This window comes from Anas acuta, chromosome 6 (assembly GCF_963932015.1).
Source record: "Anas acuta chromosome 6, bAnaAcu1.1, whole genome shotgun sequence".
Lineage (NCBI taxonomy): Eukaryota > Metazoa > Chordata > Aves > Anseriformes > Anatidae > Anas > Anas acuta.
The window spans coordinates 1,109,496-1,135,549 of NC_088984.1; the positions used below are offsets into that span (position 1 = coordinate 1,109,496).

The 26,054-nt window shown below is 39.7% G+C and overlaps 1 long non-coding RNA gene across 2 annotated transcripts; it reads left to right on the plus strand.

The window, feature by feature from the left end:
* On the plus strand, window positions 1-25,536 carry LOC137858747 (uncharacterized). Of its 2 annotated transcripts, XR_011097975.1 has the most exons (4): window positions 1-119; window positions 346-531; window positions 23,150-23,241; window positions 24,982-25,536. It is a non-coding gene; the product is annotated as an uncharacterized lncRNA (long non-coding RNA). The 2 variants fall into 2 exon arrangements; XR_011097974.1 differs by lacking the exon at window positions 1-119 and having other exon boundaries at window positions 126-531.
* Window positions 25,537-26,054: the final 518 nt, after the last annotated feature.

Sequence of the window (26,054 nt, forward strand, 5' to 3'; positions counted from 1 at the left end):
GGGACTCCCCAGCTGCTGCCTTCAGACGGGCAGAGCACTGCCGTGCTCCAGCTGGCCTCTGTGTGGTCTCTGCAGAAAAGGCTCGACTCAGTCCTGCTCCTGAGATCAAAAGGGCTGTGGTACAGTTTGGCATGGCTTTGGGTCAGTTAGAAAGTAATGGGATGGGATTGGAATACCTTACTCCTACCACTGCTCAGGACTTGTCCTGACCTCCTGCTGGTTTGGGAGTCTGTGTTCCAGAAGCAAGCTCTGATGTTGTCCATCTCCCTGTTCCCAAAGATATCCTGCAAAGGAAATTGCTTTTTTGTTTGTGTATGTGTAAATCTCCCTTGAATTTTGAGGTAGCAGTGGGATGAACAGTCCTGTCCAGGTGCTTGTTGAGAGAGGAATTCTTTAATTCTCCCGGTTCTCTCTGACTTCCCATCTTGAAGAAGGATGCTTGGCAGCACACTTCCAGATCCCAGCTGAGACCTCGTACCCTTGTCACGTCAGAAAAAGTCCATCTAGTGAATCATTGATCTGGGCTGAAATGTGAGTACTTTGTACCTTACATTGTTTGGCTCAAAATATTTGAAAGACATTTAGATTAAATTATTTTAAATAGGCGGCATTGAACGTTCAGTGTTGCAGCAGTTGGTTGTAAATTTCTTTAGAAGCCATTACAGTAACTCAGTCTTTGTGTGTGCTGCCACGGACAGGAATGCTGATGGCACAGCTAGAGCTGTCCTGGGAGAGGCTGGTGGTTGCCACTGAGGTGTGTCTTACTCAGACCCAAGGCAGAAAAACTGGATGAGGCAGTTCTTGGGTTGCTTGATTTTTTTATTTTATTTTATTTTTTTTTTTCTTCCTGTATTTACAGAATTCTTGGCTTCAGCAGCCTCTGGACAAACAGGGAAGTGTCTATGCGAACTTCAGCTCATAGCGATACGCTCACATCTCCCAGTCCTGTGGTTTTCCCAAATACTTTTTCTCATTAGAGAGGAAGTGATGCTTGGAAAACTTCAGCAGGTTAGAAAGGAAAGAAGCAGTCACTCCCAGCAGCAGCCTGGCAAGGCTACACAAAGGAGCAGTCTCAAAGCAGCAATCTTGAAACCAACACATGATTATCAAGTAGCTCTTTGCAGCCTTCAGGAGAAAATGTTTCTCCCCATTAGAGGCATGTGTCTCCCTCTTAGACCATTGTTTGATTGCCCATTACGAACACAATGTGATCGCCAAGTCCCTGCGCATTTACCTGTTGTACCATTATGTTTTCCCTGCCAAGTTTCCCCTGCTCTGTTTAAGTAAGATTTATCAGTTTGATAAAGTAGTTGTACAAGTGCTATTGCAGGAGGAAGAAAATCTTACTCCACGTAGCCTTGACTTCTCCTTTTTATCCCATTTTGATGCAATCAGCTCCTCATAAACTGATACCCTCCGTGAATGTAAATTTCATTAAAGCCCTCTTGGTTCCTTGCCCACTTCTCCACTATGAATCCGATTGCTGTTATTATTTCTGCCTGTGTCACTTTTATTTTCTCTTACCTTTTTCCCCTCGGTTTTATGTAAATAATGTTTGGATAATGGAGTGAAATGGTTTCCATGGTGCTGAACAAATACAGGTCACAGTGTGTGGGACTTCTCTGCACCTGAACATAAAGGTGAACATGTATATAATTTTTAATTATTTGGTTTCTTACAACTAAGAAAGAAGTTTTGTATATCTTGTAATATCATTTTTGTTGAAGAGAAAAATTAGTTCATTATGAATTCTGCAAAAATAGTTTTGCCTTTCAAATGGTAATTTTTTCACTGTATTCATATCCTTTTTTCTTTTTTTTTTTTTCTTTTTCTTTTTTTTTTTTTCCTTTTAAAATGACACTATCATGCATTACACCATCTGATTAAAAAATTTGCTGGAATAATATTTGCACTGAACATCTGTCATTGGCAGCTGTAAATATGTTCTGTATTTATCTACAAGAAATCGAGTTAAGAGCCCCTTACAGCTAGCAGAACTTTTGTTGAGCAGTACGAGGGGTCTGATTGCGTGGTTCCCAAGCATTTTCTTTAGATGCAGATGTCCTCAGATGGGTTAAGCCTATGGACCATTAACTTTGAAGCCAAACTGACATTACATGGGCTTTTTTTAAACTGCTCCACAACACTTACTGTCACGGAGAACAGTTGAAAATGCAACTTTGCAGCAGAATTGGGGTTTGATTGCAGAGGGTCAGCAATCCCTGCAGGGCAAGCCTGGGGAATGTCACAGGCTGTAGCACCTGCGAGCACTAGGGCCCCGGAGGGCTGGGCGGGTGCTGCTGTGGCGTGCCAAGCACCACAGCACTGCACCTTTACTGCCACGGTCACACGGAGAGCATGAGAGCAAAGAGTTTTCCTGGGGTTACCGTCATGCATGCATTTTTTGTGCTGGGTCTGAATAGTAGCCTGAACAAAATCAGCAGATGATGTGTTGTGAGAAGAGAAATAGATATTAATGTCCTAGTCCGTGCTGCATGCACCTCTCCATAGGTTTTGTATGGCTTTCTTACCCACTGCAAACAATGAAAGAGGATTTCATTGATCCTCAGTGAAAGAGGATGATACAATGGATTTTGTGATCTTTATCTTATTGTCTGAGTTGCTATCTAAATAGAATTTACATTGTCTAACCCTACGTAGATCCTGTCTTCCCCCATAAACTCTAGAGGGAAGTTCAATGGGTTCTGTGCTTCTTTGCCAAGAGCCAAAGTCACTGCAGCTGTGACTTACAAGCTTCTGGAAGCCACTCATGTAGGCAACAGGCATGATCCTGATTCTTACCTTCAATCCATATATTCCTCACGTAACATGGTAATGCAGCATCACATTGACCAGGTGGTGCTGATGAATCCTAAAAGGAAGGTGTAAGAACCTGCTTTTTAAAAATCAGAAGTAGTTGTTTTGTTATTCATAAAATTTGCTTTATGTTGGATCTCGGAGCAATGGACTTTAAATACAAAAATTTGCAGCAAATGAATACCTTGACTGCAGATGAAAATACATTCTCATCTAGACATTATAGGAAATCTTTCAGAAACAAAGTAGTGTCTCCTTCTCTGAACCTCATCCTGGGATGTGTTTCAATAAAAAAATAAAAAATAAAAAAATCCAGAAGGAAGGTTCCTTAATTGAAAATTCCCTGCCAAAATGTTTAAGGCATTTACACCCAGACCAAGTTCCACCTGCTGGGGATACACAAGCCGTTCTGAAGTTGTAGGATAGCTATCGGTGGCTAGAAGCAACACCGTGTGACTTAAACAACTAATCAGACAGAAAAATAAATGCTCAAGCCAACAGGCTCAAGAATAGTCTGAGGGCAATCTTTAGTTATCCTTGTTATTGTAAATGAGTCGTTGAATAAATCAAAGTAACTTATAAATGAATATAATAAATGAGTATCAACAGAAGTTTATATAGGGATAATTCATAAGCAGAAGAGGGTGGTACATTTGTCAAAAAATGTTCAGTGCACGTAATTCATCTATTACTCTAATCATCACCTTGAATTGGTCCTGGTGATGAATAAGGAGTTAGTATGGCCTCTACCACCCTGATACCAAGATACGTTGTCCTCAGCTGCTGGCCTTCAATGATCCCATTGCCACCTTCTGCACCAGATGGAGAGTGAGTGAGCTCTTGGCATAGCCTCCTGCTGTAGCCCCTGCAGTAACCGGTCTGAAGGTGATGGAGGGATGAGTGACTGCTGCGAGGACCTGATCTGAGCTGTGCAGTGGTGTGATAGACCCAGGATGGGAGGTACGCAGAGCACTGCAGAGCCCTCAGTGTCCTTCCTCCTGCCGCTCTCTGCCTGGAAGTCTGTTGTTTAAGAAGTCCGGTGAGCACAGTGCTTTGGGTCTGCTTCCACCCTGCTGTCAGATGACCCCTCGGCAAGTTCCATTTTTGCCCCACAATAGGTAACAAAATGCCATTAAAGGAGGGCCTGCAGCTAAGGTGTGAAGTGTAGGGAAGGAGCTAAAAGATTTGCTTCTGACTTCTCAGTGGTCACCTCAAAGTTGTTTAAGCTCGGAAGTTATTTTATTTGAATTTTCCCTTTACCATTTTGAAGGGCAGTGTTTGTAGCTACTCGTGTGCTGCAGTGGGTGCTCTAGAACATCGCTACGAAGTACGCGAATGCGGCTGAACCCCTGCCACACAATAAATACCGCTCTGCAGAGCAGGAGAGTTCTCCAAGGACATCGTTGCTTGGTTCGATGGACACCCCACTTCCATACCTTCTGGAAGCCACATCGTCTGCCTGCATTTTAGCTTCCTCAGGGTTTTTTGTGCAGAAGCCAAAACTTTGGACAATGGAGATTTGCCTCAGAGCTGTTACGAGCAAAAGATGCATCACTAATGCATTGTGCCACGGGACCAAATGAGAACTTAGTCTCATTACAATGTTGCTCAAGGAAGAGGATTGTAGATGTTCCCCACTCTGAATGAACACAGTTTGTCTGGGTAAATTACAGCAGGGTTATGCTGATCCCACCGTGTGCAGGATGGGCCAGAATTCAGGTATTTAACATGCACCTTATCTAATACAGTAAATGTGAGAGGCTGTGTCAGGCGCAGACACTAAAGCAAGTCTCTGGCTTTCGTGGTCTCATAGATAAGAAAATAGATGTACAATGTTTTGTTTTGGAAGTGCTCTGTGTAAAAGAAGAAAGCATAGGAAACTGGTGGTTTTGGCAAAAGCACTTACGTCATATGCACCTTAAACTGCGAGAGGTGATCGCTGTCAAGAGTTGCTGTGGTGTGGGACAGGCTTTCTCCATCATTTTACCCTGATTACGTGATGAGTTTAAAAGAAAAAGGGGTTTGTAAAGGAGGTGCAGAATATGCACTTGCACCAAAGTGGACTTGAATTCAGATCCTACAGCTTTCAGCTCCTATAGATCTACAATTAGTTCTTCAATTACAAAGAAAGTGGTGTGCAATTAGAAGTCCCTTTTGCTGCAACATTGAGGGTATCAGTGTAAATATTCCACCTATGTACATAATCTCCTGTATCTCTTAGGATATTTTAAAGGGATTAGGTACTATATAATTTTTCTCTTTTAACACTGTGTTTAGAATAATGTCATAGTTCATCAGTTTAAAACAAAACCAATAATATGGGATTAACGTAGGTCACTAAATCAGACCTCCCATCTTTGTCCTTACTATTTAAAGGAACAACTGTTTGAGCTCTTTTTTCACTGTTGAATACAAACATCGTATTTTTGAAATCATGTCTAGATTATAAAATGAAGATAGTTATCTTTTATTTTTTCTCCCGTGTCATGTTCCAGATTAAGGGTACCAGACTGATAACAACAGTCTTTAACAGATATTAATAAATATAATTTTCCCTGAAGTTTTGACATCAAAAAGTTTGTGAGGAGAATTATGGCACTTATTATCAGCAGTATGTTATGGGCTAAATTTAGTTACTGATGTTATAGGAAACTATGGGAAGTAGTTTTGGTTTAGATTGAGGCTGAATCAAAGAAACCCACCCTTCTCAGAAATTAATGGATGCTTTCATTCTTCCTGGCAGAGCTACTTTATCATTCATATGACTAAACAGACAATCAATTTAACAGCAACGTATGGGAATGGAGGGAATGAACAAATAAGCTATGAATGATGAGAATAGAAAAATCAAGCCCCCCTCCCTTATTCTCTTTTAATGGCTAATACCAACAGGGACAAGACCAGTAAAAAGAGGTTAATGAATTGCAAAGATCCTTTAGAAAGTGATTGACTGGTATTGAAGCTCAGTCAAATCAGTCATAAATATTTACTTTTATTAGCAACAGTGGGTTGCCTGTTATTTTCAATTGATTTTTAAAGCTGTCAAAAATCTACCACTGTGACTATTATCAAGTGTTTTATTTAATCAATATTTTCAAGCTACAAAGAGCTGGGTGAAGCACTGTCCTGAAACTATTTCCTGTCTGTTTTGTAAGTATTGCTCACAAAAGATTAAAAGAGGGAAGTTAAAACAAGATTCACTATACCATGCAGACTAATCATCCCAATCGTTTCTCTGCAACATTTAGTCACTCATATTTAATGTAACATCCACGCTGGGTGTGTTGGTCCATGATAATCTCCATTAGAGCAGTTAGGGTCCCTAAACCTGTACTTCTGTTACGCATTTTACTGGTTTGGAAGGAGCTGTAACAGATACCTACCGCACACTTTATTTCTACCTAATGAGATGAGTGGGATCGAGAACTCCAAGAGTTAAACTGGCGGTGGCGTTGCTGTTAGTGAGTACCATGCTCAGATCCACCCGCAAAAAATACCACATTCTGCTGTAAAAAACAGATCGAGAGAAGAGCCTTTCTGAAGTTGCTGCCTAGACAATCTGTGCCATGAAAATATTTTCAAGGTGGTGTTGGCTACATTAAAGCCTAATAATAAAATTCAAAGGAAAATAACAAAAGGAATTTCCTGGAGATAACAACAAAGAGTTAACATTTCCCAGGGCAGACAAGTTTCCAATTCAATTAGTTTTAATGAACCTTCTGCTCACTGGTTACTGAACTAGAAAGAACAGCAATAAATGCCCAGAGGAAAGAGAGAGAGGATATTAAAGGAGGGTTAGTGTATAGTATATAAATTTCCAAGTTGACTAAAAGAGTAGCCTTGATATAGTTTTAGGAACCAAAACTGCAATATCATGTATGCTTTCTCTTTTCAGCAAGCGTATTGGATAAACCATGATCTCTTTTGATTCTGCCAAACTATTGACTCTCTATTGTCTCTGAAATCCTTATAGTTTGCAGAAAATGGCAAACTATATTTTCAGTTGATTTTGTAATCAACTGAATAGAGTTTTTAAAAAATGGGCTACAGTATTAGTATTTCATAAATCAAGCATAGAGAAAACATGAGTTAATAAAGAAATGAAAAAGCAAATATAAATGCTATAGTGAGAACTCTGCATTGAATGCCTTTTTAATATAAAATGCACTGTAATTTTTTCTTTTTAATCTTTAAAGGTGTTATCCAGCCTGTTATTAACAGTATTTCCATACAAATTTGCTCTAAGTTTAAACACTATTTTTATATGAATTTTGGCCTCTTAAATTATGCTATATAATTTCGCTTTTGTACTTTCAGAGCCCAACAGTACACGCTAGATTTTGGTTAACATAAAACCACACAGAAGCATATATTTACACATCTGTGTTGGCTTAATATTTGACGTAAATAGTATATATTAATGTCCTGCATATTGTATTCTCCCTCCTTTTTTTTCTCCCATTCACTGAATTTCCATGGAGTTAGTTATGTGTTCATTGCATATACATGCATCTTTTGAAACTTAAGATATTTCAGTCTGTTCTCTTCTATTAACCAGTTAAAAAATTGTTTAAACATGTTAAAAACAATTTTTAGTATGTTCTAAACAGATGCATATTGTCATTCATCTGCAATCTAATAGAAATTTATGAAGCACAGAAATCTGTTTTTTTCCTTTTCCATGTAAGTTAAAAGAAAAATCACATGCTGAATTTTAATAATAATATTTATATGTTTAGTCACAATGCTGTTCAAGCAAGCAGATTTTCAATTGTATATAGTCCCATTTATCTATACATTTCCATTCCCTGTTCTTCGTTCAAGCAAAGCTTAGGCTCCTACATCTTTAGTGCAGCCCATGTTTCAGTATAGCTATGTGCTGTAAATGAAAATCATTTTTACAGCTACCTTAAAAAACTAAAATACTTATCCTAAAAAATGCTTTAGCATTATTTAGGTTTAAGAAAGGAGATCTCACATCATTTTCTTACTGTTTAGTTAGCAAGATCAGCATCAAAAGAATGAGAGGTTTGGGACTGTATTTCTGTTTCAATTTTGCAATGTATATAGTAGATTGATTTGTTAAGATAAAAAAAATAAATCCAGTAAGTAACTGCAAACGCAGTTCTTTTTTGTTAAAGTACTAAAATAATCAAAATTTTATTGTCCATGCCATCATTTTAGCACTGTGTTAGCAGATGTTAGAGCATCTAGGTAGTGAAATATAGCAGATATAGCAGATGACAGCCTTTTATACTTTTTACAAGTCAGATTTTTTTGAAGTACAAGGAACTTTTCATTTTATTTTTTCATTCTGCAGTCTTTGTAACATCTCAGGAAAGTATGACGATAATTGTGCAGGCTGTTTATGAAAGGACAGATGAATGGGCGAAGCAAAGTTCTCTGGAAACACAAATCTTTATCAAGACTGTCCTGAAAGGACAGGACTGAGAACTGAAAGTGCAGAATCACTGCAGCTCCGCTCCCTGCAACAACTGCCCAGATAGCCAGGCTTCGTCTCGTTGGGCAGTGCTGGAGGAATGGCAAAACGCGTTAGCAGAGCTCTGCTGTTAACCTACTGCAGCTGGAAGGACAAAACTGGGGAACACGTGAAGATTCCTGAAATTAGCCAGTGGGTCTTTAATTGGTGCCCTATGGATTTTCTTGTTATTCACTGAATTTGGTCGCTGTTTGCACTGGAAATATTTGTTCTGTTAAGTTGCATATTCAGTGGTGAGTCATATATTCATTTTTAACAGCAGAAACTACAACGCTGGTATACCAAGATTTCCAGAGCTAATATTTAGCATGAAGCAGGCCGACAACTTCCTTTCCAGTTTATTAAATACCAGTAAATCGCAGTGGAGAATTATGGGAAGGTGAACATGAACAATAGAGAAGATAAAATAACTCTGACTTCCAGTTTCTGAAATAGCAACTAAAACTCTAGAACTTGCCTCTAAGATATTACAAGAACTTTGTCAAGTAGCACATGAGAAAATAGAGCCCACAGCCATATAGTAAGCAAAAAAATTCTGTTTGAGTATTGACATGACAGTTTTTGAAAGTTCAAGCAGAAAACCAATTATAATGAGCACTGAAAAGCCCGAAGCCCTGCTGTTCAATAAATAAAAAAGTACAACAAACTATTTTCCAAAAAGGTTCTAGAGAGTTTCTTCTTGTCCCACTACTTACAATATGATTACATAAATAGTCTCTATTTGCTGTTGAATTGCCAGGCAGCTGTATTAAAGTACAAATCAAATCAAGTCAGGATTAGAAAGTAAAAGAGCATGGTTTAAAGTAATCTATCCCCCAGGAACTGTGCTCAGATTCATCAAACAGAGCTTAAAGTACAGTATATCTTATACCCTTGTGTTTCCATGCTGCACTGCTGCAAAACCAGTTATTATTTTTGATATCCAGAGAATGTTGCTCGTAGCTTTAGGAGGCTCACTTGCTTATTTAAAGTACTACAAACCTTATCTGTCACTTATTATTATTTCTCTTGGTTAAGATTCATGAGGAGGACGTAAGTGTGGAAGACAAGAAGCTTCTTTATTGATCAGATCATATTTGCCTCTGCTGAATTACTCTAAATATGCGCTACGGATAAAGGAATGATCTGTTTTCTTCTTGGTTACCAGTGATCTCCAGGTGCAGTATTTTTAAAAGCTTAGGTACCGCGCATCGTTCTGCCTCCTCAGCAGCGGAGCACGCTTCTTCCGCGTGTGTTTGGAGGAACCAGATCAAGGAGCTTTGTGTGCACAATAGTGCTAACTCCTGTTTACCTCATAAAACATTTTCGTGTTGTTTTAGGAGCTTAATGAGTGTAAATTATATGTGATGAGTATGCTTTTATAAAGCTTTTTTGTCTTGCTGTTTTGAGGCCATGAAAGTGCAGAAGACCCCTTGTATCGAAGAGGCTCGCACGCTGACTGGTTTGCTAGAGGAAGGGCAGAGACTTTGTCTATTTGTGTGTCCTTGTTTGTTAGGATCGGGACTTGTACTGAGCAGAATCAAATTCTTATCACTCCTTACTGCAAAAGGCAACATAGAAAAATAAAAATGCATAAACATGAATTTAAATTAAAAATAAAGTCCTTCAATACTTAGCAGCTGTTTGCTAACAGATACTCTCTGTATTTCCTTTATGGAAACAACAGCCATCCCTAAGCATCAGTTGTCTGCTTAATAACAGCGGTGTGAGTTTATAAGGCAGGTCATTAAGCAGCGTCTGTTCTTTGCAGTGGGTGTAGCCACAGCCTGCTACGGCGCGCAGTGCTCGTCTCGTTGATCAGCACAGGCTGCCGGGCTGAGCAAAGACAAGGAGTTTGGAAGTCGGAGACGTAATGCTGCCTGACAATGATTTCCTGCATGACCTGTGCCATCAGAATGACTGTCTGTATCGCTGCCTCTCCTTGTGCAGAGCAGGGATGCTGACAGTCACCCCTCTCAGGACAGCACACGCAGGAGTGCTTGCCACACGGAGCCCTGTGTGAGTGCAAGGGGTTAGCATGGAAAGTGCACGTTGGTTTGGGCACACTGAAATCAGGGTAAAACCACGTAACCAAACCTTAATGACAACCAAAAGCATGTGCACACTCCAAGAAATGCTGTAATGGCTCACAGAACCCAGCGGGTGTGAGGTGCTCCCTCAGTTTTTAGAGGCAGTTGTGGTCTTCCCCATGCCAGTCTCCTCACAGGTGTCCCATGTTTCATACTTTGCGAGCTCCAGCACGGTGTTGTTGTGAGTTGGCTACTGCCACTCTGCTGATGGAGAACACCCCAAGTTAAACACAGAATGGCACCTTGATAGTATCGTTGGTAGCTCCATCAGGAAGGTTAAAACACAGCAACCTAAAAATGAATCTTGTCGGTGACTTTTTCAGCTGTTGTGCACTGGGCTGGAGGCGATGAGAAGGGTGGTGTTAAAGTGAACCACTTGTTGTAGCTCTTCCCCAGAAGCTTCATACAGGGAAAAAAGTCTGTTGTATAGTTATTTCTCTACTACTGTGTAGTATTGTACTGTTGTTTCTTCTGGTTTCCTAGTGAGTGGAGAGAGAATGGGGACACACTCCTCCTTTTTGCCTTCTTCAAGATTTGCACAAATTACACATCTTTATTCGTGTTATTTTATAAGCCGGCGGTGGATAGCACAGCGTATGTGTGATTATACAAATGTTAAAGTTTTTTAAAATATAATCACCATCTTTCCTCCCCACTGCCCCTCCTGTGCTTAAATTAGTCTTAACAATTTTGGGGAATCTTTTAATGAAGTATTGATTTTTATCAAGGACATCAAACTAAAGGTAAATGTACCGTTGTGTCATGTTTAAAAAAAAAAACAATACAAAAAACCCCGAGCCCCAGTATATTACAGGTAAACTAAGATAAATGACTTAAGTGCTCAGTTTGTGGAGTAAATTGAAACCATACATCACAGGCTTTCATTATTTTATATTATAAATACTGTAAAGAGTAGGAAAGATGATTGAACAGTAATGCAAAATTAGTATTAATTGTCATGACGCTGTTGATGAGGAAATATGTGCTTTTAATATAAGTAATGCGGAGTAATCATTATAACAAAAGTTATTTTTTTATAGCTAGTGATTGCAGGGTGATAATCAGAAGACTATGACATCCATTAAATTGCCCTTCCCTGATCCTGCATGAAGAAATGAAGGGATCTGTGTTAATTTTAAAGCTCCCTTTGATTGGGTGAACCTGTCTCTGTTTTGTGTGACACTGCTGCCACAGGTCATTGCCTGGTGCAGTGTACCATGAAACAAACAAATAGAAAAAGGCACCTTCTGGCACTTTAAGTTTCCCTGCCATCTGACTGCAGCCCCGGTGGTTTGAAATGATGAAAAGCATAGCCTTGGAAAAATCTTCCTATGGTTAGATTGGGAAAAATGAGTATGATTATCACATGTGCTGGGAAGGGCAGGATAGACAGCTGAAGTCATCTCAAAACTCAAGAGAAAAGAAGAAGACAAGAGGTCACAATTATATTCTGGTATCACCCTCCCTTTCACAGAGATCTGATATATTCGGTTTGTTCTTGTATGGTGCTTAGGGAAGTTCTAATTAAGGGAAGAAAGAATTTTGACACATGTGAAGCAGAGATCAATATTTAGCACTATAATCAGCAATTCCTGATGGTTTGACAATGTCACTATACACACTGTAACTATCCATTATTCTCGGAGAAGGGAGCCAGGCGGAGGCTAACAGGCTTACTGCAAGCTATCATGAATCACATAAAGCAGTGCCTCATTCACTTCTATTTGTCTTCCTTTTCATCTTCATTCATCCTTATAAAGAAGGCTGCACTGCCACCAGCCTTGAAAGCCACCATGCTTCTGCGCTGCAGCGGGAAGGAAAGCAGTTGCTAAAGGCGTGTGTTGCATGAAAGCAGCAGCTGATCCCCACGGAGCGGGTGGATGTTTGGGACACCCACAGAGGTGTAGTACCACCTAACGTTGACACGGTTGTTGGCACTTGGTGAGCAACCAGAGTATTCCAACAACTGGTAGTGCAATGGGAAGTGGTTACAGGGACATTATACAGTAGCAAAAGCCCCCAATTGCGTCTCCTTTAACAAGAAATGGAGAGATCAGGCAAGTTATTTTTAGGGTATGATCCTGTACCTGCTTAAATTGATGGCATCCAGCTCTAATGGTGTAGCAGTAAAAGAAAAATGGAGAGAGAGAACAAGCTGAATCTCCAGTTTTTGCTACTTGTACATCCAAGACAATCAATCATCCTGTTTACTACTTGAACTCGGAGCATAGCTGGTAGAGCATTAGAGAGAAGAATGACACACAAATGAAGCCCCTGTTTGCTTTCGTTTTGTTCTCTCGTGATCAGTGCTTTAATTATTTGAATGGGGAAATCTGCAATTATTTGAATGGGGAAATCTGCAAGACGTTTGTGAAATGCTCACGGGTCGCAAAATTTTACATGTTTTCATACAAATGGAAGTGTGCGTGTGTGTTCTGCTGTTCTCCAGGCATCATTTGCAGTTTTGCTTTAGAAATCGTGGTCCCTCCAATTTGGAAGCAGAAATGAGGCATGTGACTGGTCTTGTCTGAACAGACCATGAATACTGAATATTCAAGGCAAATTTGGAGGAAATTGTGAGCTGAAAATTATCTGAACTATTCAAGTTTACACAGATTATGAAGACATTAGCAGATGCCCAACTCAGTTTATGAATCTTTCATAAACAATGATAAATTTGCAATACAAAATGCCGTCAGCTCCAGTTTGGGTGTAATGTTGATCATAATAAAATGAAAGCACAATTTGTTTGGGTATGAATGTGTGAGTGATATAGTATTTTGGATGACAGTGCTTGATGAAACTTGATTCTGGCAACAAGATGACATTTCCACCTAATTTAAACGGAAAGTAAAATTGTTAAAATAATAAGAATTAAAATGTGAAATTCAGCATGCCTTTACATAATGTCTTGAAAAATCTGCTGGCAAACTTCCAGTCAAAATCATTGCAATGGGGGTTATGATTTTCTTTTTCAAATTGGTAAATTACCATGGAGTACTACAGTATGTTCCTAATATGTGTAAGCAATCCAGTGCTTTAACATGCTCCCTCTTTGTTTTTTAGCAAGAAACTAGGATTTCATATTCAAATAGCTGAATAATACTATTTTGGTTTTGATTCTGAGTTTTTAATGATCTCAAAAGTGATTTTGCTATTTATCTGCATATCCTAAAATCTCCAGTACTAATTTGGCAGTGCAGCTAACGTGCATAGCTTCAGCTTGAAGAAATAAACACTTTGTAAAATGTAATAGAATAACTTGAGGCCATTTAACATAGAGAACATTATTTCACACCGTTCTCTTAACGTTACCAGTCACGCAGCATGCATTGCCTTTCTGTTGGTGGGAGTGAAAAGCACCCAGAGCCCTGCGTTTCAGGTTGTCGTCTGGTTCTGCCTGCTCCCTGCCTGTCGAGAGGCCAGATCGTGGCCGGTGCTGAGTGTGCCCGTGCTGCTCAGCGCTGCCGTGGGCTTTGGCAGCGTCCGGCGGCACTCAGAACCTGGCAGGATTGGGATCTAAGTGAGATGCTGACACAGGCTCTCATCCTGACTATCCCAAGTAGCACTAATTAAGGGCTGTCCAACTGTGCTTTCTGTTGAGCAGTTTGCTCCAGTGGGTGACAGGAAACAGCCTGGGATCTGTCTGCAGAATGACATAACAAAGAAGGAAGAAAAAAAACACCCTCAGAGAGGGTGGGCTGGAATAGAAAGCCCTAAACTAGACTTGAATTGCATATTTTGTTATCATAAATATGTAATCTCAGATTAAGCACTGCAGCTTGTTATGTTACTGCTTTCATTATACATTTATTAGAGCTCCAGTGGTTACTCTAAGTGATAATTATAGAGAAGCATAAATTAATAAGGAACTTGGGGAATGATCTTCCCTTTGTTAGAAAGGTTATCAATAAATCTTCCCTTTTCTTATACATATATAGATATAACGATGGCCAGCATTGCCATTACTCAAGCTGTAGACTGGGAGATACAACACAGCGAGGCAGGGCTGGGAAGGATTTGCCTGGATGCTGTGTGGAGGCCAGCAGGCAGCTCCACAGGGACGTTATAAAAAAGATCCATCGGAGCAGTTTGTTTGGAGACAAATTCAGCCCAAAGTTTGCTTTCCTGTTTATGAGTAGCCCTCACCCCCAGAATGATCCCCAAGAAGGGTCTTGCTGGAAATCACATCATTGCTCCTGATGCCCTGGTGCGGGTTGGAAAAGGCAGCATTACAAAGGGGTTCTCTGAAAACCAAGGAAGGCACCCAACGTGTTTCCTTGAGCCTAGCCTGGGTCACTCCGATCTTCATTATTGTCCTCCGAGATGACATTACGTTAGTAAAGCACAGCAAGACCCAGCATTGCTTACTGAGAGCCCTGAGCAATAACACCTCCTACTTGCAGCCGAGTCTCATAAATACTGTCTGGCCTACTCCGCTACTGTCCTTTTACAGTGGTATCATTTAATTGTAAACCAAAGATCAAAGGTCTTTAACTCTTTAACCAAATTCCAATGTCTGCCAAATTCAATAGCTGTCATTCCCTTAGAAAAAGACAGTGTAATATGTGCGTTCTGATCTAATTTTATAGAAAAAGACAGAATTTACATACTGTTTATTTAGTTAAGTCTCTAAAATCAATACCTTTGTCTGTAGCTCTTTTATTTAAAATACATCATGACATTGCAAACTGCTATATAAATGAATTTTTCTAAACCACACATGTTGTTAATGTTTTTCTATTGCACATTTTTTTAAAAGTTTGAATCATAGCATTTAATAGATCAACTTAAATGTATTTTAATATTGGATTACTAAAGAATGTTAAGTTTTACATTTCTAAAATTATAAATATTATTTCAAAAGGTCAGTCATTTGCCCAAGACTTATCTGTCCAATGGAGAACATATTTCAAACCATCCAGACGCAGAAACTGATCATGTTAAATACTAAGAAAAAATGAAATCCTTTAATACTGTTTTTTCAGTAGTAGAGAGGAGAGGAGCAGTCTTGGGTAAAACCCTTAATGAAAGTACTTCAGTAGGCTACCAGCAGTGTTTCAGAAAAACAAAACCTTTTTTTTTTTTCTTTTTTTTTTTAGTGGAAATGAAATGTAATTCATGGTCTTCATTTACATGTAGGTTAAAGAGTATTGTGGAGTCTGTAAGCAGATGTAAGAAGAATTTTTATCATTGTTGCTTTGGCCTGAGCTGAATATCATTAGCCTGGGTGACTGCACTGCTTCCAGTGCCCAGGTTAGCTTCAGCTTAGGTGTGCTAAATTATTGGTATTGTAAAACATTATTTAGACTCGTGTTTGATTGAAATACCATTACTGTGATGAAGACAGTCACCAAAGACCTGTCAGTGCCCTAGTCTATCAGTGGCCTCGAGAGCCTTTGTGTAAGGCAGGAGGGAAACAGTTGTTGTTTGTGCAGGCTGAGGTCTTTGACTTCAGATCAACCACGTACGGGTTTCGTGCACGAAGATACACTTCTCCTGGGCCAGAGAAGGTTCTGTGCAAGCAGTGCAGAGAGCCCTGAAACTAAACTGTGCCTGTGTGCACGGGCTGCCCTCCTGCCAGGTGGAACTCAGCTGGGTTGATCTGTGGTGTAACCTGCCCTCCTGAAGGGTGGAGGAGGTTGGGTATGAGCAGCGTGCCAAGGGTCCAAGCCTGGGAACAGTTCATTTGGGGCTATTGAACTGCCCACCTCATCAAAACTGAAATCTCATTTGTTTCTTTTCTTGATTTCACCTCGTTTCCCCTCCCTAGATTTCAACTCTTCTAGGATAAAGTCATCAATTTTTCTAGCCAGCGTTTCTTACTTCTGTTGGAGTTTTCATTGTCTGGAGACTTATTTATTTATTTATTTATTTATTTATTTATTTATAATCTAGGGAAAAAGTATTCTTTTTAGCATTTACTTTTTATCCTTACTTCAGGAGTTCAAGACCACGATGAGTCTCAGAACTAGTTCTTCTGCACAGCGACATAAAACCTTGTTGAAGTGGTTATAAAAATTCTCTTCAAAACTGAGGAGCTAATTATTTGTTCATCTTTTAGCTGTATAAACTTTGTGTGAGGGTGTTTTGTAGCTTACTTGATTGATATCATACCCTTTTGCCCTGAATATTGAGCCAACCAGCAGTACTGAACTGGTTGGTGGGAGCGGAGCTGCTCATCTGAGAGTTTTTTTTTTTATTGTACCACTCATCTCAGCGGACAGGTTGTTCATACAGCTCCAACAGAGACATCTGGTCCTAACGAAGCTCCAGCTGATCGGCCTTCTCTCTTCCCCAGTGCCTAGTGTCCATATAGTTAAATCCTACAGCAGTTTTCTTTATGCCTGCATGCACGGGATCTTGGAAACAAATGACGCGTATCCTGCAGGGTTGAAGTGACCATACGCGCACAGCAGCAGTGTCAGTTACAGATATTTGGGACTTTACTCCAGCCTATCATAAGTTTGTCTGATGGCCAGGGGCCTGTTGTTTTGTTTTATTTTCCCTCGATTTGTTCCTTTTCACTGGATGCTTCCATTTATTTCCCTAGAGCCATCAGTAACTTGATAGATGAATTAGCTTTTGTGCTTGGGCAGATAAAGTGGTGTATGATTGAACAAAACCAATCAGTTTCAAACTCTATTAGAAATGGAAAATCAACATTAACTTCATATTTCAGTCCCTCCTCCCTGCTTTTTAACAGATATATTCAAATTTGCTGCCTTTACTTTTTTTTTTTTTCCTTGATATGAGCCCATGTTCTGAATGGAAGTTTTAAAACCTAGTAAAAATTATTGCAGCTGTTTGCTATAAGCTCATAGTTTGTACAGTAGCATGCTATTAATCAAAGGGCAATTATTTAGTTGTAGGAAGTAGTAGAACAACTCCTGGAAGTATCTCTCCTTTGTGATGTTTAACTGCTATCTGAAAAATGGCTTCCACGAAGTTTTTCTTTTTTTCTTTTTTTTTTTTTTTTTTTCCTTTTTCCCCCAGGATAAATCATAGTCCTGACTCGTGTATATACATTAAACATGGAAGAACTTAATTTTCCTGCATAAGCAAAACCAGAGCAACTTGATAAATAATTTTTTTATGTTCATCTTGCATAAAATATTTAGTTTATGTGGCAGCAAAGTCAAACTATGTTGAGAAAGGAATTATAGTATAGTTATAGCATTCCTGGGCTGTTCACTTTAGTTTAAAAATCAAATGTGGGTGGTTTGGGTTTCTGCAATTTAATATTTCCGTTGATGATCTTGATGAAAGTGTAAAATAATTACTGGAAGAGTCTGCAGGTGATACCAAGACTAAATAGTTAGCAAATATTGAATAGGACAGATCTCTGGAATAGAGACTTCATTTTTACGTACCAGTATGTATTTAGACTACACAAGCAGGAATAAAACGTGTTCAAGGATTGAATGCACGGAGGAAGGCATCATCCTAGGAATCAGTCTCCCTGGAAAAGGCTCAATCATCGCAGTGATGTACTGAAGTGCCACGTCCAGTTGTGCTGTGGTGAGATGGATGTTAATGAATTTCAGAATGCTCTGAAAGATTAAAGGAGTAAGGGAGCCCCATGATTTTTAGCTCCCATGATTTATACTGAAAGACTGTAGAAGTTCACCTGCCTATCTGAGTGAAGACATGGTTAAGGAATTATTTGATCAAAACCCAGAGGTCCTTATGAAGGTCAAACTTTCTTAGACTGACGAGCCCATTAACAGAGGTCGTTTTGTAGATGGATGTGTAAGTGTCACTTCCACACTCGCTCTTGCTCTCCCGGCACGCACTCCTGTTGCGGGTGACGCGGCGGAGCCACTGCACGGCCGCCCTCCGTGGTGGGAGCTGCTGGGCCCTGGGAGCTCTCCCGAGGCGTGGAGAAGTCCTGCTGGCTTCTGGCCTTCCTCCCGATTCATAGCTGATGTCTGCTGCTTGTCGTGCATCCTGGTGGACCCTATTTCTTGGAATACACTGGAAACGACTGTGTAATCAGTCCCTGCTCACAGCGGGGTGCTCAGGCCAGACTTCCAAAATTAGCCACAGGCATGCTCAATCTCTTTTAAATACACAATTTACGTGTTTATGCATTTAGGAAGTGTAAGCAGTTAGAAATTGTCTGATTCACAATTTGCTTACTAGTCTCACCTGACTTAACTGCCTTACAAAAAGTTCCTGCCTATTCCTAGCGGTGGGAGGAAGACTCAGGCCTCAGGAGTCACTTTTTAAATTTTAGTATTCAAGCACTCGCCCTGCTTTTCTTAGAAAGTGAAGGGTTAGAGGGTTGTTCTTTTGTGATTGCTCATTTAAAAATGCAAACAAAACCTTTTTATTGATTTGTGTGTATTGGCAGAATTACTGTAATTGCATCAAATGACATAATTGGTGTAAATAGGTGTAATGATGTCATTACCATGTGTGATTGTGACATTTAGCAGTGTAATTAAAAGGTATAATGACATGTTAAAAGTCCTTATTAAAGTATGCAAGAAAGGCTCTGCAGGTGGACAGAGCATGATTTTAAAAATTCAATATTGCTGTCATTCTTTCATATTCTTTTCAAAACAACAAAAGCCATTAGGTCACATCAAAACTGATTTTTAAAACCAAAGGTCTGAACCTGCAAAGCCTTTCTCAGCTGGGTAGGTTCTCGGCAGCACCCTCAGTGACTTCGGGGGATTTGGTCTCAGCAGGAAAGTCTGCTCAGGGAACTTGGGCCCATTTCTGTTTAAGCCTTCTTGTGGAACATTTCTCCAACAGCACCAGGTTGGTTTCCTTCATGAGCAGGCAGGTTTTGTAAGGTTGTAGGATAATTTAGGTTGGAAGGGACCTCAAGAGATCACCAAACTCCTGCTCAAAGTAGCAGCAGCTCCGAGGCTTCCTCTCCAGGGATATTTAAAATAGTTTTAAAATTCCCAAATGATGAATTGATACACCAGCTACCAAGAGACTTTCATTATATTTATCCAAATGAGCATCTAAATATATTTTTAGACCTCTGAATGCCCCATTTCCCAAGCAAAATGCTGTATGTGACACAAAAGTCCTTTGCTGCATGCTTGCAATGTCACTTGGTGGTTTGTACATATAAGAGGTACATACGTGCCAAGGTTTCTGTCAAGTCCCAGTGCAGGCTCTGACCATTCCTACAAATGCATCCCTCTCCAGAGAATAAAACTATTTTTTTTTATTGCTTAAAGAGCTGTTTTTTTTTGAAGACGATCCATGTTAAGTACAGCTTTTGCTTTATATCAGATTATAGACTATGTTTTTTTAATTTATATTTATTTTTTACATTTCTGTGTGAATTATTCAGATAACCCAGGTAACTCTTTTCTAGTCTTCTGCCTCCCCCAGACTTTTAAAACATAGTGTCTGGATTTGACTGATGTAATTCCAGGTCTTTTGGATAAATGTGTGTGTGTTGCACATTAGGTGGTATGATAAGCCAGTGAAAGGACTGGGCTGAGCAAGTGGTGCATGGGTGTAGCTGGTTCCTTGCATGAGTGCAAGGACCCTGCCGTGATCGCTTCCCTTCCCCCTTGAAGCTGCAGGTATGAGTGCATGCTATATTAAGAGGCCACTGTGGAATAAAATGTTAACTATTAATGTTCTGTTGTGTGAAAGGACTCTCGTACACATGGGACTACCAAGATTATGCCTACTGAAAAATTATTTATTTTTCACTGTGTTTATCACATAAATTGATGGCTTTATTCATTTTTTTACCCTCTGTATTCATTGGTTTACATTTTATTCAGTTTGTTAAAAATTTTCCTTTCTCTGTTCAGAGAAAACAAGAACATTTATCACTAGGACTCAGGCCAGGTGTAATACAGAGCGCTGCTAAATCAGGTACCTCCTGCTGGGGCTGTCCTTATGCGGGCTTCAGCACACCTGTACTAGCAGCTCATCAGAGCTTCTTATCTGGTTGAATATTTCTTTGATTTCCAAGCTTTGAAATAGGTACAGAATTGTATTTTGGAAAATCAACTACTTCATTAAACGTTGGGATGGCTCAAAAACATTAGAAAAAAAAAAAAAAGAAAAAGAAGACTTTTGAAATTAAACCTGTTTTTGCCTTTATCTTGTGAGCTGCAGATTTTGTCTCCCTAAAAAACAGATATGATTAAGGAATGAAATGGAAGACTCAGGTGCATTTTCTAACCTCTTCACATGTTGGATGCTGCACTAGGTGGTGTGCCGGTGGTTGTTCTCACTGCTAGATTCCTGTGAAATATTACTGAACAGCCCCCTGCTCCCTCCCCACCCCAAACCCCCTTTTTGAGCATATCTGGTACGCACAGACACTCAAGCATAGCTTTACTTGCTCTAACAGTACATGCTCGTCTGTTTTAGTGGTCTTGAGTTCATCACAGTTGTGTGAGTTAAAATATTTGCTGGATTTAAGCAACATAGTTCTGAAGGTACTTTGAGAGTAAACAAAATCTGAGGTACTGCTGAGGTTTTGTTTTTTTCCTGACTGAATCTATAGATCAAACTGCTGATGGGCCTTTGCACATTTAATTCCGACCTTCCTGGAGCATCACATTTCTGTGAGCTGTTGGGATAAACTGCCCAGTACACCGACAGCGGTTCACTTTGAAGAGGAGTTTTCTTACTCCTATGACAAGTGAATGTATTTTCTTATTATCATACCTTGCCATTGCTTTCTCTTTTTCAGATACTTATCTGCAGTTTTAACTACCAATGTGGTTGACATTGGAGTTGAACAGATAAATTGAATTGCACAGTTGCAGCATATAGACTGCCACCCCCTTTCTGAACAGTTTGTAAAAATAGGATATGCTTTCTTCTTGCTTGGCTTAATCACTACCAGTTTCTCTGCTAGGGAATTCCCAGAACTGTGTTACTTGCTTTGTGGATGGTAGGCATAATTGGGAAGAGATTTTATTTTATTTATTTGTTTATTTATTCTATCTGTTAAGTGCTTTCTGTGACTTCAGTGGGAGTCCCGAGGAGCACTCACTTTCCTACATTCTGCAGATGTTCCTGTATAGACGATTTTTGATCTGTGCAGACAGCTCTGAAATGATGTGCAAAGTTTGCCGTTTTGGAAATGGGAACTGTCCTTCAGCATCGCATGCAGCGCAGATGGTCTGGAGTCCCTTGTGTTCTGCTCACCGTTTCTCATCTTTGCTTTTTCATTTTTTCATTTTGGTATTGGTCAAATGACTTCTCCCAGCCCATAAGTATCAATACTCGTATATTTCCATTTAGTATTTTATTCTTGAATGAAGCCTTCTGGCGGAAACATTATTTAGGACTTCACTTTCTACATTCAGTTTCTAGAGTACTGTTGTCAGCATCTGGTGGAGCACTTCATGCTTGTTCTTTTCTGAAATAGACTCCTGATAATCTTCCACTGCTTTTAAAACAGACCTTTGTGGTTCCAACACAGATTATTCTGGGTCAGAACTGCAGGAATCAGTCAAGATGCTGAACCAGCTGAGCTCTGTGACCACTTTGCCCAGTGATCATAGTGAGATGGGGCCTTGTATAGTGGCCTTGTTTAATGTAGGAGTGCGTTTGGTGGTCTCGTGCCAGAGTACCACTTCTGAGTTTGATGGAGCCACCGACCAGTGCGGGATCCTTGGGATGGCAGGCAGAACGTGTCATGGCATTTGTTGTGAAGCTCAGGCTTTGCCCTGAAGTCGGTTCCTTTTCTGAAGCCCTGTCACTTTGCTTATATTGATTAGGAAGGACTGAAACTGTTGCTTTTCTCTGGTGCTCCCTCTTGCTAAAGAGTAGTTAATTCAACCACAGGAGGATTTGACTATTTACTGTTCATAAATTATGAGGCAAAGTCCAACCACAATATGAATTATATTCCAACTAATTTAATATTGCAAAATGTTGTGTTTTTTTTTTTTTTTCTTTTTTTTTTTTTCTTCTCTTTATTTATATTTTTTTTCTCACCTAGTGTGTTAATAATAGCCTGCGTTGACACCACATGGGTAATTTCCTTCAGAGTATATGTTCTGTACAGAGCCCGTATGAAACTGTCTCACTGTTCTCTGAGACTGGGTACTGTCATCATGCTTTATTGCATCCAGATGACACAAGTTCTGTTCAGAGATGGGTATTTTCAGTTTAAAATATTGTTTTTATCACAATGTTTATGCAGTATATGTCAGCACTAGTAAGAATAACAGAATAAATAAATATTACCACCCTGGTACGGTTTGGGTATGCATTGAGTTATTCTTAGAGCACTACAGAGACGAACCAAGAAACTACATGCAAGCATGTTCTTTCCTTCCTACAAAGTTCACTTTATTTCATTATACTTCTGGATTGGAGCAGCAGTGTGGAGAGCTGTAAGCTGTTTATTACATCTATTCTGTATCTGGAGGTTGCTGTTTAAGCTCCTTTAAGTTTGAACCTGATGTTTTGATACATTAAATTGGTGCTGTATGAGATATGGGAAGGTCTGGCCCCGTGCAGGTGGCTGCACAGCACCTGGGCTAGCTGTGGGGCTGGGTACGGAGGGGTTTCAGACTGCCTGGAGCATGGGTTTGCAACCCTCTGCCCACATGGGAATCTTCTGCCTTAGCATTCTCAGCTCTGCTTAGAAGTTCTCACCTCCCTTCCTTTCTTTAATTCTGGTGAAGGTTTTCCAGCCGTCCTTGAATGAGGTGGTCTGTTGTGCATCTTCGTGGAGACGTGGCTGTGACACAGACCATGATGGCCATGGTGCCCTGTGAGTGACACGTCTGATGCTCATTTCTTTTACGAGGCCTTGTCAGTGCAAGTGAATAGCCCATACCCACAGAGTCCCTGCTGATTTCAGGTGTACAGATGCGGAATACTGACTGTGAGATGCTGCTGGTGAGCTGTTCTTGATGGTTTGGTGTTGCTCCTAAAGAAAACCCTATAGCAAACGGCAGCCAACTGCAGATGTGCTGGGATTAGGCTGGGCAGCACAAACACTGTGCCTGCCCAACTCCAGTGTACAAAGCATTGCTGCTCTGCTGCGCTGTGCAGGGCTTCGAGTACACGGTATTAATTCACTGCCAAACAAAATAAATTTGACAGCAGAGAAAGCTCTCTCCAGACTCACTCCTCTTGACACTTGGAAGACTAAACTATTTGTAAAGATACCTGTCACCCACTGACTTTCTTCCTGTGACACCCTCCTGTTCTGTCGAGAGGCTTTTTTAATCCTGCCCCTTCAGTCAACACCTGACAGGACTGGAAATCTAGTCACTCATACGGTGGTCAGTCATACTTTGATAATGTGTCTGTCATTGTGTTAAAACAGTCATACGGTGACATACTTTATGGGCACGAACATGTTTTAGAGATGAACAAAAAGGATTGGCCTTTAAAAAGAAGCAAGGGTAGCATTTCCTCGCAGTGAAAAGACATATAATTTGAAATAATAGTATGTCAATAGTGCTTATAGGAAATTGTCGTAAAATGGGGATTTCAAAACCAGCCTTTAACTGGGCAGCAGGACGGTGGTGCTCTCTAACGCAGCCCCTTGTCTGGGCATGGTCCTGAAAGCGTTTGGTGCGCAGAGCTGCTGCGGTTGGTTTTATGCGGTTCCATTAGCGGAGCGGCAATGTTGTCAGCAGCAGAAGTTAACGTTGCACAGCACCAGACTGACTCCTAATTGCATACCTTTTGACTGGTAATATTACATAATTTCAAAATGATTGAGTGAATGGTTGTTTCAGATCAGGTGTAAAAGCTTGCAGTTATGATTATATATACGTATCCGGTACTTAACTAACAGTGCTTTTATCATGATGTGTCTGAATATGTATTATGGATGTAATTTTAAGTGGCTGCATTTATTAAATCACAGATTATCCATTTCTATCCCAAACTATTAAACTATCCAAACTATTTATAGAAGGTCACTATTAATTTAACAAATAATTAAAAGTGCAGAATGCTTCAAAAGGGTTTGCTGCAAGAATATGATCACTGGGTGTCATGCTGTAATTGCTCATTTAACTAATTTAACAAATCCCAAGCACCTGGAGAATTTTATTTATTTAGATGTAGATTCTATATTATTTAAAGATGTTTTATTCATGTGATTTTAAACTCATTCACTTAAATCTCTCCAAAGAGAAGCTACAGTTCTTATAATATAGTCTCTTACATTTTCTGATTCTATTGGCTATGTTTTTGGAAAGTTAATATTTTGATTTAAAGAGGAGAATTTTATTACGCTAATTATTGCTTGCTAAAATACAAAGTTGCTCACAGTTGTTTGAATGGTAACTAAGTAGTTCTTGTACTGTGTCAAAGTTAAAATAATTCATAATACTGTATGTAAATGCATAATTTAAGATGGTTAAAGATGTACCAAGCAAGGCAGTTAATGTAAGAGTTTGATTAATAATTTTCTAACTGCTTCTATTTTCTTAATACATTTATTCTATCATGTACTCTAAGCATATTAAAATGCATTATCAGTCGGTTAGCAAACCTGCCTTAAGATGTTTGTATTCATGAGGCAACTGTAAGCAAAAGAAACATAGCTTTATTTCACTTACTCTGCTGCTTTGTTCATTAAGCTAATTACTGTATTCTACATTCCTCTTTTTCATCTAGCTTGTTTCTGGAGCTTGATCCTTTCCCAACCCTGAATCGACTGTTACTGAACAGTTGAAGCTGAACAGGAAGGAATTGCAGGTGTCAACTCACAGTTTACAAATATGACATCTCCTCTGGCATAGCTGGAAATATGAAATATTGATTTATGTGCAGTAAAAGGTCTTATAAAAATGATCACATACACATGAGAGATTAATGCGCTGGAGATCAATAGAAATTTCATTCTTGACGCTAGACTGTCACCTATGGTGAAATGCTAAAATACAGAAATCAATATTATCTATGAAATGTCAAATTTATTATAATTATGAGGATGAAAGCTGGCCAAGTGGCTCCCAAGAGAGAAGGAAGGATAGGTTACTGTGCTGAAGCATCCTTCATGTCCCTTGTTCACTTGCTGCCAATTTGAGAGCAATATTGGTGCAGGGGGTTTTCAGGCATTATGTATCACTGTGCAGTAACAAATTCCTCCTGGAATATTTAACTCTTGAAACTGACAGTAACACAAGCATCTTCATAGTCAAATGGTTCGCAAGTTTTAGGGGAATACAGTGCCTGCATCTGTGTGTGCTTATGTACAAAATGCAGAGGCATTTCTCAGCGTAGTTCATAATCTGTCCTGCACTCTGTAGTGCATTGCTTAGGAAAACTGAGTTTTAAAAGTTAAGGTGATCTCTCTGAAATTTAACTTATGCTCACTTGTGTTCTTTGTGATTATGTGCTGGGGATGAATTTATCTCTTACCAGACTGCGTTTTCTGTGGTCTGAGCTATTAGCTAGTCTCTTAAATGCAGCCCTTCAGTCTGTGGGCAATGCAGTGATTCCCTGAAGGGATTTCTGTGAGTGTGGCAGCTGACCAGCCTCGTGTACCAAGTTTAACAAAGTCTTCCAAAAAGTAACACAAAGCTAAGATTTTGTGACCTTGTAGGAAAACAATGAAAAATAACAGTTTTTTTTCACATATTCTTTTCTTTTGGTTTAAAGATCTCTTTTAAGCGGGAAAAACTCCCCCCTCCTGGATATTCTCCAAGAATCTTAGTGCAGAACACTTGGACGCAGGGGATCTGTGT